Raw genomic sequence first — 15,868 nt, forward strand, 5'->3', positions numbered from 1 at the left:
ATAATTCCCCTGACGAACACCACCCAACCTCATGCAACTGAATTTCCTTTAGACTGGCAGACTGATCCCATTAAATATTTAGGGGTGTGGTTCCACAGAAATCCAGAAGTGGTAATACGAACAAACTATGGGAGAGTGATCTCTGTATTAGAAGATAAGATTGACAGATGGATACAATTGCCACTTTCCATGGCTGATCGAATTGCAATTGTGAAAATGAACGTCTTACCTACATTTCTTTATCTGTTTAATAATATCCCTATCCCCCCCCCCCCCGAAAGCGGTGCTTAACAAGATTACATCATTAGTGCTTAAATTAATTTGGGCAGGGAAACAGGCCCGTATAGAACTTCGAACATTAACACTCCCTTATGCAAGAGGGGGCTTCTGTGTTCCAGATTTCCTCTTGTATTACCTGTGTGCACAAGTGCAATATGCCACATACTGGTACCATGAGATACCATATTTAATGCACGCAGCAATTGAAGAGGGGGATGCGTCACCAATGCCCTTGTCAGCCATAATAATACACAGAAGGCCACCGTTACATGACGAGGACATTAACACTATAGACGCTACTACTGATGAGTGGTGGAGACTAGGGCAAATGGCGCATAAGATACCATTATATGCACCGGCGCTTCCACTACACATCCACCCAGAGCTCTCGGTCACAGGGGAGAAAGTAGGGATGGACCTCCTACGACAAGTAGGGATTGATACATTTGGAGATCTTTACCATGAAGGTAGATTTCGTACACTGCAGGATCTTACATACATTCAAAATCAAACATTATTATTTCGATTCACGGACTATAGGCTACAGAGAGCCATTAAACAGCTGTATCCAGAATTCCCTGCTGAGCCAGCAAGCTTAGATGCCTTACAAATGATCCTGACATCATCAAATACTGCACATCTAGTTTCTAGATTATACTCCGTAGCGCAAAATGAAATACCATACACAACAGAGAGAGCGATGAAAAGATGGAATGATGTGCTACCTGAACCACTAACAGAGAGGGAATGGCAAATTACATGTACCTTGGTTCAAATACTCAAGCCTAATGGTAATCTAAGGCTTCTGCACTTCAAATATCTGCATCAAACATACTACACCCCGGCGAAATTATATCGGTATGGGTTACAAGCAGATGCGAGGTGTAAAAGATGTGGTATGATGGAGCCTGACTTTATACACTTAGCCTGGGACTGTTTGAGGATACAGGATTATTGGGAGGAGGTCACTTCCACTCTAGCAGTAATGGTAGGAATGGATATTGGATGCAATATAAAGACCTGTTTATTGGGACTTCTAACAAATGTGAAGGCAATGAAGCGTAAATTTTGTGCGATAGCATTATTATTGGCCAAACGTCAGATATCTCAAAATTGGTGTGGTACGAAAGTTCCAACTGTTAAACAATGGATGAGTGACATGGCTTCGTGTTTAGATAAGTTGTTAACATAAGAGGGAGAATTGCCGGCAAGGTCCCGTCCGAAAGATTATTGGTTCTTCTTTACAGATTATGTAAGTAATACTGCCTCGATTTCACACATGTAACTGATGATAAGTCTCCCTCCTTATGTACAGCGAATTGTAAGTACAGATTGCCCTTTCTAATTTGATATTGATCTTGAACATGAACTGGCTACACATGGTTGATGAATGCAGAAATGTACTGGTCCGATCTCTTGATTGTTATGTACTTTTGTTATTTGAAAAACCTTTAATAAAAAGATTTTTTTTTTAAATACCTCGGTAACCAGTAATTTCCTGTCGAAGGTCCACTTTGCAGGGGTTTTTGTATACCCTGGGATCTCACTATTCAGAACAAGTGGGTTATAGTCCGAAAGAACCTTAGGTAGCTTCCTTATCTGGGTTTTGTCCACTAATGAGCCAGGAATAAAAAAATAGTCTAGCCTAACATATTTCCTATGTGGACACGAGAAATATGTGTATCCTGGATCTCTAGATTTATTTGTAGACCAAATGTCCACCAAACCGTGGCTATCAGCTAGCGCCTGTACAGCGTGAAAAACTCGTGGCTTCCTACCTTGATACCATCCCTCCCTAGCCCACTTGAATCCATATGAATGTTAAAGTCCCCACATATTATCAGTGGAGCAGGCCAGCAAGCAAGCTCTACTTCAAGCTCTATCAAAAAATCTGCATCATCTGAATTTGACCCATATATAGTGCAAAGTGTACCAAAGGTAGGAATTACAGCCATTGCCCACGGCCCCATTTATCGGAAAGTGTACGATTACTTGGTGGATGCCGGTTAGAAACATGTATTTCCACCCCCCCTAGTGGTAGAGGTCTGTGAAGAACAAATGTTTTGTGTAAATCCCGGAATGAATTTAAGACCTCTCTTTTGCCAGGGAAGGTGTGTCTCCTGCCGGCATATAAATACCAAGCCCAGAGCTCGCACTGCTTCACCAGTTCTGTCTCTCTTCACTCGATCATTCAACCCCCCAATATTGATCGTACAGAAAGTTAGCTTACCCATCCCAATATCTCCTTTGATGCCTATTCTGCCTCATGAGCCAAACCATCCAACTGACTTGACCCCCAAATCCATTCTTTATACTGTGATCTACTTTCCTGATGTTTGTTTCTTTCTCCCCCTTCTTCCCCTCCTCCTACCACCCCCACCTCACTTCCCACTCCCCCCCCACTTCCCACCCCCCTCCCTGCCCACCCTGTGTCATGGAACAACAGACCTGTCTACGTCTGTGGGTGATGGTTAGCAGTGAGCTCCCACTGGAGTGACATATACATCAAAAGAAAAGAAAGGATGACGATACCCGCCCATATATCCCCCCACCATTTTCATTCACCCCCTGTTTTAGTCCTGCACCTTTCCAACAGTCTCGGCACCAGATCGCCATTATTGAACCCAATGAGAAAAGAAAGAAGAGAAATATTCTTATGACCGACAAAAAAGCTCATAGAGTTCTGGTCGGGCTTGCTGTATTTTATAAACCCATCTACCCTGTCCCCCAATCCAATCGATCTTCATTCGGACTTAAATTACCGCCACTATCTAAGAACTCCTTAGCCTTAATCTCGGATGTAAAGACTCTGACCTGGTCCTTCCAAATTACTTTTAATCGTGCTGGGTTTAGTAGGAAGGCTTGTGCACCCTTCTCCTGGAATTGAGAGATCATTTGGCGCAAGCGCCACCTTCGTTCCACCGTGATATGGCAGAAATCGGGCCTGGTGAAAGAGGAGAAACCATCTACCGACCGTGCGCATCAGGTCTGGCCTTCTCAAATACCTGTTGTCTCAACAAGAAGTTCCCGAAGTAAACTAGAATTGCCCGGGGTTTAGCATCTGGTCGAATTGGTTGGCGTATATTAAATGGGACTCGATGCGCCCTTTGGACTTCCTGGGGCCATCTCCAGCCTTCTAAATCTGGAATGGCTTTTTGCAGCATCTGCACCATAAATTCTCTCATATCTGACCACTCCTTCTGTTCTGGAACCCCCAGGAATCGCAAGTTGCTCCTTCTTTGCCGATTCTCACTCTCCTCTAACTTCCATTGAATGTCTATAAGTTGTGCCTCATGTGCCTCCACTTTCCCCTTTGAGCCTCCAAGATCTTCCTCAAGGGTTGCCGTTCTTGTTTCCACTTCGGTCTTCCTGTCACAGATGCTGTTACAGGTTCTCCCAATTTTCCTCACCTCCCCTTGTAATTTCCGGGCAACATTTTGTGCTCGCTTGCTCTCCATTCGAGCTTCTTCATGATGTGCGACAATGCACTGAAGGATGGATTCCAATGTCGGAGGGGGTTGGGTTGCTGCCACTTCTTTCGTCGCTTGATTTCCTACACGTTTTTCAGAGCCTAACAGTTGGTTCCCCAGGGAGTAATCCCATTTTAGCTCTTGTGACTTAAGATTATCTGGTCTGTAGGCTCTGCTGTTTGTCTTTTGGGTGGCCTTAGTAGGTTGCCTGCTACTGGCGCATTTTTCTGAGCCACTATTCTCACTCGATTCGATGTTAGACCCTGACTCTGACTCCAACCCAGCCCAGGTAGCATCTGATAAAGAATAAAAGTAATTTGCCTCAGAGTCAACATCCTTCTCCCTTGGCACCCTGTGTGTTTTTTTTGGGTCCAATGGATTGTTTCTCTCCTCCTTCTCCAGTTACACTGGTCCGCCCCCCTCCGGTTGTACGCGCTCCTTGCGCATCGGAATCCTCCACATCCTGTTGGGGAAACCTGCCCCCCTCATTGACAGAGTTAGGGCTGTCTATGTTGTTTGTGACATTGAGAGTATTTATACAAATTGGGAGAGTTGAGGAAATTCAGGATGCGACAATCACCAGTGGGGAGCTCTAAGCAGTCAGTTATAACTAGCTCATCTATCTGGACCTCTTTAGCGCTCATCCGTCAGTTCATTCAGAGGAGGATACCAACACAGCTTCAGCCTCAAATAGCCCCCCCGTATAGCTTCTGCATCGTGCACCGCTTCCCCTGTCCCTGACGGTGGCTTACCGATAACCTTCCTTTTTTGGCTGCCAGTCCCTGCTTGCTCCTCCATTCGCGCTGTCTGCGGCCCCCGAAGTAAATCAATGACGGTCCACTGCAGCTGGGGCCGTGAGCCCAAGCCCCTCCCCTTACCATCCAGGGGATTCTCTGTCCAGAGCCTCCTCTTTCTGACAGAGGTTGTTTCAGGGTCGGCCGCATCCCATCTACAAGAGCCGAGGGGGGCACCTTGTACGGGACCCCCATTCCTTTAACACTGCCCTTGGGTGGCATCAGAACGGCTTCTTGAACTCCGCCAGTCGTCAAATCCCACTGCAGAACTCCAGCGAGGTCTCTCTCAAACGCCGCACAGCCGGCGATCAGCACCTCTGCAGCCGCCGTCAGCGCTGACACCCACTCTCTGACGCCAGGTAAGAGGGGTCTGCTCTCCTTCGCGAGGGATGTCTGCATTTCTGGGTGCAGGTCACCGGAGGGTTTTATCGTCTAATCCATAATCTGTCACCCCCTGTGGGAGCCACCTACGATCGTCTTTTCACACGGCCGCCATCTTGCTCCCTCCGTCGTCTCCCTCAAGGATTCAAGAATAGTCCGGGGTTATTCTCAGCAAGGATAACAGAGTTACTACAAACGTATGATGACGAGTCATTGTCATATGTCGATGATATCTATCTGTCAGCCAGCCGATGACCTGAACAGGCACTTGAACAGGGTGAACACCATTATACTGGGCTTCGCCTCTGAAGGTTATGAATTCAATTTAAAAGAATCAAGAATTGCCCATTTCAACATCCTTTTTCTAGGATATGAACTATCAAGTGAAGGCAAAAGACTGGCAGCCAACTTTTTAGAAAAGTGTGCGCTGCTCCAACCTCCAAAAACGCTGAAAAACTTACAGTCAATTCTAGGTTTCCTACATTTTGGAAGAACTTACATTCTATACTACGCAGAAAGGGTTAAACCTCTCTACGAATTAATCAAACCCGATTTTAAAATCACACATTGGACAAAAGAACACACAGAAATGTTGCATTCACTTCAAACAGACATGTTAGCAACAACATTTACAAACACGTGTAAACTTATGCAACATAGTGATCCGAATCATTCCGGGTCAATGTGGAATCACCTACTTAACTTTTAACGAGGGTGAAAAAGAACCAATTGCATACAAATCATATTTGTACACGCAATCAGAAATTAAATTTAGATCGACAGAAAAAATTCCGACAGCAGTTCAAACCGCTGTAGCAAAAGAAAGAGACCTAGCACAGGGGAAATGTATTATGGTCGTAACTCCTGTACCAGCCTTAGAGCCAGTTACAAAAGCTAGCATTCCGAATGCAAAAGCTTTACATCCAAGATGGATACAATGGGTTAATTCTCTTGCTGCAACGGATGTTGAATATGTTTTTGATCCTTATTTGAAAACACAATGATTCCTGCAATATGAACACGAATGTCCTCTGTCTACTGCAATTCTACCTCTAGACCAGTATGAATGTATAATTTATACTGACGGATCTGCACAACCCGCTAGGGGGGGTAAGCAAGCTTATAGTGCTGCATCCGCAGTCGTTAAAGGTCGTATGCGCGATGGCGAATTCAGACCTATACTCACAAAAACGCTCTCAGCGAGCTGAACTACAAGCATTCATAATGGCACTTAATACGGATCGCGAATTCCCCACATTCATAGTGTGTGATTCTTTTTACTATGTTCAATCTTACAATTAATATTAACAGAAGTGGCATCAAAATGGTTTCAAGATGCAAAAGGTGGCACAATCAAGCACAAAACGCTTTGGGAACAAGTAGTTTAGCTGCGAGACGGACTACAAAACACTCATGTGATACACACGCTGAGTCATCAACGTGATGGCGCTCATGTTAATGGGAATTCATTGGCTGATGAAGCCGCGAGGGGGCTGTGCAAACGGCTTCCGTAGCTGCAATCACTCATTCCAAAACTAAAATAGACAGTGAAATAATACTGGCTGTCAATGCTTCAAGCAAAGGCAGCGGTGCAGCGATACCTAAAAAGTTTCCACTCAAATACTCATATACAATTGATGCGAACAATGTTCCATTTGCTCGAATCCCTGGAGTGGGGGATAGGGTAATACCAAACATGGAACATAGATTAGGACTAATCCTAGCAGCACATGAAGGGCTCGCCTCTGCTCATGCAGGTGTTTCTGCCACAGTGTTGTTATTAAAGCAACGATACTGGTGACCCAGCATTAGGAAACAGACCAGAAACTATGTCCTGGACTGCGAAATATGCCAAAAGATGAAAGTCTCTACTGTGAAACATACTGCGCAGACGCCCCTGTTAATCTCAGATAAACCATTAGCATGTGTTTACCTGGACCACTGCGGTCCCTTACAAAAGGATGGTAACTATAAATATATCGCAGGGGATTCGTGTTCAAGGTTCCTTTGGATGTGGCCTCAGCGCTCAGCTGATGCTCAAAACTGTTATAAAAGATTTGCGAGTCTTTATCAGCACATACTCAATTGGCACACTACACTCTGACCAGGGCCCTGTGTTTAGCTCTCGAGCTTACAAAGAAGCCATGGCCAGTTTGGGCGTAGCATTGCAGTATTATTCTCCATTCCATCCTAAGGGAAATTCTGTTGTGAAAAGAAAAAACCGGGACTTAAAGCAGTCTATAACAGCTAGGGTATTAGGTTCGGGTGATGGGTGGTCAAACATCTTTTTGAGGTCCAACGTGCATTAAACAATTTGCCAAGAAGTTCTCTAGGGGGTGTCCATATGAGGTCCTATTTGGGATGTGAATGTTGGTTCCGGACCTTGATTGTTATGGGACAGTGGTGGAAAAGAAGAAATCTGATATCAAAGATCGTTTGGCTGTTTTACAGGACTTAAATGAACTAAGACAGACAACCAGTACCTGTCCTAGCAATCCATGGATCAAGAACCGTACTATTGCCACCCCTTGCTGGTAAAAAGGAGAAAAGATTTGTGTCCATCGACCTGATCAAACCACACTATGTGGTGATACTAAGCAGTAGGCCAAGTGGACTCCGACAATGTAGCAGACGCACTCCTCTAGCTACAATCCAAGACGTTCAAACTGAGGAACTCTGAAGATTCTACAGTGAGGAAAGAAGGACTATGCAATAATGCTATGCAACTCGTTCCACTTGAAACCCAAATAACAGTTCTTCCTGATACACCTGTCTACAATGAAGTAACAAGTGATCAAGTGGTTCCAGCGATTTCAACAAATCCGGATGCAATTCCAACCATTGACAGAACTGCCTCTGGCTATTTCATTAACTTTGATACGTTTTCTGAGGATCCCAGCGAACCTGAAACGACGCCAGCACAAAGAACTTTCAAAGAACAAGCAATAGACTTTTTTCATCTCGTATAAAAGACTTATCTCGTTTCACCATGGATTGAACTATGGATTGTTTTGGAAATATTCTTCTTTCTACTTTGGTTAGCTCTGGTAATAACTCTGGGTATGCTGATAAATGGAAGATATATTCAAATGGACACAGCAAGTAAAAAAGTGAACTTACTTCTCCAGCCACACAAATTATCCCATCGTAAACAGAGAGACTTGTCAGCAGTGAACATCACAGCCGTTCCTATACCAGATGGTATAGATGGGGCAGAACTGATTATGACATTTTTGGCACGTCGGAGCTTTTGAAGATTCTCCACTTATTCAAGATTTCATTAAGTGACTTTATTACCTGCGGTACCTTTTCTGATTATTGGGACTTCGAAACTGTTAATGACATGATGTCTGATCTAGAAATGTCTGCAGTATTCACAAGTTGTGAATATTTAGAGGGTTCATCAGACTATGAACAAATGTATTGTTATAACCATTATGGTCATCATTTTTTGCACAACTCTGCAATGCCTAGAAATATATATATATGTATAACCAATGAGAACATTGTCCTACACCTCCAAAGGGTAGCTCAAAAACTTTTGCAATGAAATTTCCATATTTTTCAAGGTTCAAAATATCCAATGCTGAATTATTTTATTTTAAGAATATAAACAAGACAGGAACCAAAAATATGCTAACAAATACAAAACTGATTTATTCTGCAGCCTTTATTGCCCTACTGTCTAGACAGGGTTTCGACTTTTGGAAAGACAACATTGAGACAAAAACTGTCTGGGGTACAAAAGATTGGCAAGTGCAGGGGGTAGAAGCTTTGTTTAGAGCCTGTATCATCCCTGAGCAAATTATGTTTTTGAATGACACTGTCCAACAAACGTCTTGCCTTGGGTTAGCCAAGATCAAAGACATGAACACACCGACCATACCTATACCTACAAGTAATAGCACTACACGGGGGGAGGTCGACATACATAACATTTTGCATTACAACAGATCAGATCCAGAATGGAAAAAATGTTTGCTCTGGCCCACAAACACAAACAACTGTCAAGATTGATTCTTGAACAAAACACAGGGTTTCACTATCAATAGGCCAGACCCAAGATATGTTCAAAGACAGCATCCTGGGGTAGTAACACATACAGTGTAGGGAAACTATGCCTTGATTGGCTACAGAAATCTACACTTGAGGATGTAAAACAACACCTATCTTTTCTTAAAGTTGGCGCAGACCTTAGGGAATTCTTGCTAGGACCAAGATAACCGCATCAAAAACGTTTCATATATGCCAGTATCTAAGCTGCTTATAATGAAATATGGAAGATTACCCAAGCAGAGACGGCAGAACAAATACGAGAAATTGATCGTATTAATTTAGAGAAATCTCTCTCTGTAGTAGACAATGGGTTAACGACTCAGTTATCCAGGCTATATTCATTGGACAGCATTGTGTCTTCTGCCATAGACATCATGGAACAAGACTTGGTCATGTTGCAACATGGTCAGTCTCAATTACATTCTGTTAGACCTGACATCATTGACGTGAGTCTCCATTCCATTTTTGACAGATTGCCTCCTCTGTTTTGACCTATTTTTGCTGGTTTATTGTTTTGGGCCCTGTACCACTGCTAATCAGTGCCACAGTGCAAGTGCTCCCTATGTTAAAATTATATACTGATTGGATTCCATGATTGGCTTATTTGATCTACTGTCAGCCCCTAGTACAGTGCACCATGTGTGCCCAGGGCTTGTAGAGCAAATGCTGCTGGTGGGCTTACAGCACTGGTTGTGCCACCCACAGAAGCAGCTTGTAAAGTGTGTCTCAGGCCTGCCATTGCAAGGCCTGTGTGTAGTTTGTGACTACCATGTCGACTTGGCCAAGTGCACCCACTTGCCAGTCCCTAAACCTTCCCTTTGCTTCCTATTAGACACCCCTATGGTAGGTCCAAGGGCAGGGTGCATTGTAAGTATAAGGTAGGACATGCTCTGATGTGTGTAGCATGTTCTAGTAGTGAATTACAGCCATTTTGGTTTTTCACTATTGAAGGCTACCTGTTCTCATAGCCTAGAATGGGCAGTGAAGATTGTTACATCCCTACAATCCTAACTGACTCAGGGAACATGGTAGAAATTCGAGTTTAGTATGCCTGAACTCAGAATAATAAAATACATCTTTTAGTAAAGTTTATTTTAATATTCTGAGTTTGCAAATACCACTTTTAGAAATTAGGTATTTGCTTGCCTAACCATTTGAGCCCGCCTCTGCTGACTTGTGTATTCATTGTCTGGGTTTGTGTGTGACAGGGCTGGGGAAATTCCAGGAGACAGTCTGGGACAGCCCAGTGGTGAATAGGGAGATTTACCTCCAGATGGGAGGGGGAGAGTGCACCTGGGACCTGAATAGGGCTGGGCCTTTCCTCCACAATGCTGGCTCCACCCCCTGTGGCTTGTCTGATGTCTCTGCCCTGCACAGTGAAAGGAGAAGGGGAATCCTGTCAACAGACTGCTCCAGAGCTGCATCTTCCCTCCCATGTGCTGGCTCCACCTCCCGTGGGGCGTCTGATGTTTCTGCCCTGCACAGTAAACGGAAGAGAAGAGTCATGTAAACACAGTGCTCAGGAACTGGTTTGAACTAGGCAGAGGCCTCTCTGCCTTCAGAGAACAAAGGATTTAGGGGTATAAATATTGGGCCCCAGTCCCACAGACTTTAGATCACTTCTGGAACAAGAAACCTTTCTGTCAAGGAGTAGAACCAAGGAAGCTGCAGGAGTTTGGACTGCCCCTCTGCCAGTGTGCTGTTTGCTGGGTTGGCCTGCAGTGGTTACTTCATTGCCAAGGGAAAGGAGAAGGAACGTTGTAAGGACTTTCATCTACAGAATATTCTCCAAGGGCTTGAACTGTGCTTGCCTCCTGCTGAAGTCTCAAAAGACTTCACCTCCAGCTCCCTCCTGAATTTCCTTGCTGGGAATTCTGACTCCAGTCACTTGCGTGCCACTGGGAGTTGGAAGCGCGACGCATCGAGAAGAAGCGTGTCGCCGCCGCAGCTGAAATCATTGCAACTCCGGAGAAGCGAGAGTTCGTCGCATCTCCCTGGAAGCGTGTGTTCATCGAAGCTGTCTGCTGTCGCATCGCCGGAGCAGCGCGACGCATCGAGAGAGCTGTCATCGCATCATCGGAGAAGCGCATCGCAGGGCCTGTGCCGACTCCAAAGTACAGAGTCGTCGCAAGGCTGCCAGGGCGTCATCGCATCGTCATCGCATCGCCGCATCAAGGGCGCCATCTTCTCGCATCGCAACTGGATCATCGCATCGTCATCGCATCACATCGAGGCGCCATCTTGCGTACCGCAACAGGTCGAGAATCTACGCATCACCTCCGCACCGGTAAGGCTCACGACGAGTCCCCTACTCTGCGCAAGCATTGAGGAAGGACGCAACTGTTCCCCCGGGTCACAGGACCGACGCATCTCCCCTTCTGCGAGCCTTTTGTTTACTTTGCGTGCCGCATCCCAGAACTTTGTTGAGAACTTTGTCGCATTTACCAACAACTTGAACTAAGAGACTTTTATCATCTTTTAAGTAACCTTTAGTATAGTATTGTGGATTTTTGTCGTTTGTGGTCTTGTGTTTAAGTCTATATAAAGCATACTTATTTTTATAAAACCTGTGTTGTGTCCATCTGTAGTGCTATCACTGTATTGCTGTGTATATTCACAAATGCTTAACACACTACCTCTGAGATAAGCCTGTCTGCTCGTGCCAAGCTACCAAGGGGGTGAGCAGGGGTTATTAAGGAGAGAAATCCCCTTGTCCTGACTTAGAAGTAAGGGTCCCTATTTGGACAAAGGTGATAACCATTGCCAACTAGAGACCCCCAGATCTAACATTGGTGGTCAGCGGTGAGGATTTGAACTTTGCATTTGTGTTTCATATACAGTGATTGGTGTACACTACTAGTGAGTGCAGACCAAACGCGACCACATACTTTTTTTGATAGAATCCTTTTTCCTTAGAACTGTTATTTTTTCTAAAGACTCCCAATTCTTACTTCCATGAGTAAACCAGCATCTGTTGCATCTATGGATCTTGATTTTGAGGAAGAGAGGTTGGAAACCTACACTGTGAAACAGCTCAAGTATCGCTGCAGGAAATTGAAAGTTGCTACACCAGGCATTTCTAAAAAGGAAGACTACCAAAAGGCGCTGAGGGCCTGGGTAGAAGCCACAAATGTCCCTGATCTTGTTGTGGAGCCTGTTGGGGATGCAGATGGGAAAATTGATGGGCACGAATTTCCAGCCAGGGGAAGGGTGCCGTCCCCACCTGGCAGCAGCATCTCTTCCAAAGACCTGTCCCCTAGACAACTGGAAGACAGGGAGAGAAATAGAGCACTGAAGCTGGAGTTGGCGAAGCTTAAGATGGAGGGTCAGAGGGAAGCAGAGAATAACAGGTTGTCTTTGGAAAGAGAGAGAATGAGAATGGAGCATGAGAGAATGTTGAGGGAGCTAGAGATCAAGGCCAAGGGCTTAGAGATCAATTACTCTGGTGGCAGCGCACCATCTGTGCCTTCTGAAGGCAGGGTACATATTCCCAAGGATGTCATCAAAGATTTTCACAAAGGTGAAGATATTGGTCAGTGGTTTGCAGCCTATGAGATAGCAATGTTGGCCCACCGGGTCCCTGAGAAGGGTTGGGGAGCGGGGTTGTGCGGCCGCTTTGTCACTGAAGGTAGGGACGCTTTGTTAGACCTGCCCAAGGAGCATAGGGTGTCTTATAACCACATGAAGGAAGCACTGATGACAAGGTATGGGTTAACTCCAGAGCTCTATAGACAGAGGTTCAGGAATTGTAAGAAACTGGAGGGAACCACTTGGGTAGAATATGTGTCTTTCTTTTGCAGAGCCATGGATGGTTGGGTGAGGGGTAGCATTGTTGATCATTTTTCAGCTCTCTATGATTTGATTGCCAGGGAGTACTTATCTGCTAATTGTTTTCCAGAGCTACGCCAGCACCTTGTTGATAGCAAGTTGACTAATCCTAGAAAGCCCGCTGAGGAGGCGGACCGCTGGGTCAGTACCAGGGTCCACAAGGGTCTTGTGGGAGACTCCGCCAAAGGTGAGCAGGGTCCCCTGCAGAAGAGTGGGGGGGACAAGGGTAAACAGAGGAAATTCCAAAAAGGTCCCCAAAGTAATTCCCAAGGGAACCAGGGTAAGGGTTCCCAGCCTTCCCCTGAAAAGAAGTCAGGACCCCCAACAGGTAAACCTGTTCATAGGGGGCCTGTTATCTGCTTTCAGTGTAAGCAGGTGGGACACCGTTGGTATGATCCCCAGTGTCCTCAGAAAGGACAGTATGTGCCACCCCGTGCACCACCCCGTCAGATGGCCAGTGTAGCCCTGGGTGGGGAGGAGATGGGTACCCAAGGTGGGTGGGGTCCCGCAGAAATGTCCCTTGTCTTATTAGGAGATTTTGAGATGGTCCCTAAAACTCAGCTGCCTGATAACAATAAAAAGTACAGGCAGTGGGTGACCATCAATGGCCGTAGAGTGGAGGCTCTCAGAGACACAGGAGCAAGTGTGACAGCTGTCAAGTGTCACTTGGTCTCTGAGGAGCAGGTAGTCCCTCATGCATTCTTCCCAGTTGTTGCCGCTGACAACACAGAGGGCCATTGCAAGGTGGCTCAAGTTCCCTTTGAGTGGAGGGGTCTCTGCTACTCTTCAAGTAGCTGTGAGGCCATCCATGCCTGTTGATTGTCTGTTAGGCAATGATTTAGGAAGCTCCCCTTGGACTAAGGTGGAGAGGAAGGCACATTTGGAGATGTTGGGTCTGCCTGAGTGGGCATGTGTAACCACTCAGTCCATGGCAGCTAAGGGTGTTCAAGAGACCCTGGAGCCTGAAAGTATGGCCCAGGGATCTGCCTTAAGGAGAAGAGGTCAGGTACGTGGGAAACCAGCCCCTATTGTTCCCACGGTCCAGGAGGAGGCAGACCCTGAGGGGGATGCCCTGGAACCCACTGGTGAGCAAGTTTCGGAACTGGGGAACCTACCTGAGCTGACCCATTGGCAGCAAGAAGGGGGTCCCTCCAGGGAGGAATTTTGTGAAGAGCAAAAGAAGTGCCCTTCTCTTGTGGGTTTGAGGGAACAGGCCACAAACCAGGCAGCAGGTGATCAGTCTGGATCACATTGGATCTACTGGGAGAATGGTCTCCTGTATAGCGAGCCTAAGGTTGCTGAGCCTGGGTCAGCCCGTGTGCTGGTGGTACCCCAGCGCTTCAGAGCCTTCCTACTGGGTTTGGCTCATGATGTTCCATTAGCTGGTCATCTGGGGCAGAACAAGACCTTTGAAGGCTTGTCTCCCAATTTTATTGGCCCCAGATGAGAAAGAGCTCAGATACTCATTGTAGGACTTGTCAAACTTGCCAGGCAAGTGGGAAAAGTGAAATGAGGCACAAGGCACCTCTCCAACCTTTTCCCGTAGTCAGTACCCCCTTTGAACGGGTGGGCATTGACATTGTGGGGCCACTGGACCCCAAGACAGCCATGGGCAACAGGTTTATCCTGGTCTTGGTGGACCATGCTACCCGGTACCCCGAAGCCATTCCACTCAGGACAGTGACGGCCCCGTGGTGGGACGTGCACTGATGGGGATCTTCTGCCGTGTGGGGTTCCCCAGAGAGGTTGTGTCTGACCGAGGTACAAACTTAATTACCAATTATATGAAGTCTCTGTGGAAGGAGTGTGGTGTTACCTACAAGTTCACCACTCCTTACCACCCACAAGGTAATGGGCTGGTTAAAAGATTTAACCGGACCCTTAAGGGCATGATCATGGGTCTTGAAGAACCAATGAGGCGTAAGTGGGACGTCCTCTTGCCATGCCTTCTGTTTGCCTACCGAGAGGTGCCGCAGAAGTCCCTAGGGTTCAGCCCCTTTGAGCTTTTGTATGGTCACCCGGTAAGAGGACCTTTGAGTTTGGTAAAGGAAGGCTGGGAGCAATCTCTCAGGAAACCTCCCCAGGATGTATATAGCTACATGCTGGCCTTCAGAAACCAAACCAGGCGTTTCAGGGATCTCCCTCAGGCGAATCTGGAAGCCTGCCAGGAAGAGATGAAGCGGTGATACGATCGGAATGCCACTCTGATTGAGCTTCAGCCTGGACAGAAAGTTTGGGTCATGGCCCCTGTGGAGCCTTGTGCGCTCCAAGACAGGTGGACTGGTCCATATGAGGTGGTGGAGTGCAAGAGTGATGTCACTTATCTGGTGAACTTGCGGTCTCCAAGGAACCCTTTGAGGGTCCTTCATGTTAACCGCCTGAAGCCCCACTTAGAAAGGTCCGAGGTGGGCATGCTCCTAGCGACGGATGATGGAATGGAGGAGGAGACCGGGCCTCTTCCTGACCTTCTGTCTGCAACAGAGCAAGATGGGTCAGTGGATTGTGTAAGCCTCTCTGCCACACTGACCCCTGATCAGCAGCAAGATTGTCGCCAACTGTTGGGGCAATTCTCTGATCTATTTCCCTTGGTTCCTGGTGTCACAGATTGGTGCGTACATGATATGGACACTGGTGACAGTCCTCCTGTGAAGCACAAGGCTTACAGAGTGACTGACAAGGTTAGGGCTTACATTAAGGAGGAAATCTCCAAGATGTTTGCTCTAGGGGTCATTGAGTCCTCCAACAGTCCTTGGGCCAGCCCAGTGGTCTTGGTCCCAAAGGCTGCCTTGCCGGGTGCCACACCTGAACTCCGGTTCTGTGTGGACTACAGAGGGCTCAATTCAGTCACCAGGTCTGACGCACACCCCATCCCCAGAGCTGATGAGCTCATTGATCGACTAGGAGCTGCACGGTACCTCAGCACGTTTGATTTGACGTCTGGGTACTGGCAGATCACCTTGACCGATGGGGCTAAGGAGAGGTCAGCATTCTCCACACCTGATGGGCACTACCAATTTTGGGTTATGCCCTTTGGGATGAAGAATGCCACTGCCACCTTTC

This window comes from Lissotriton helveticus, chromosome 3_1 (assembly GCF_964261635.1).
Source record: "Lissotriton helveticus chromosome 3_1, aLisHel1.1, whole genome shotgun sequence".
Lineage (NCBI taxonomy): Eukaryota > Metazoa > Chordata > Amphibia > Caudata > Salamandridae > Lissotriton > Lissotriton helveticus.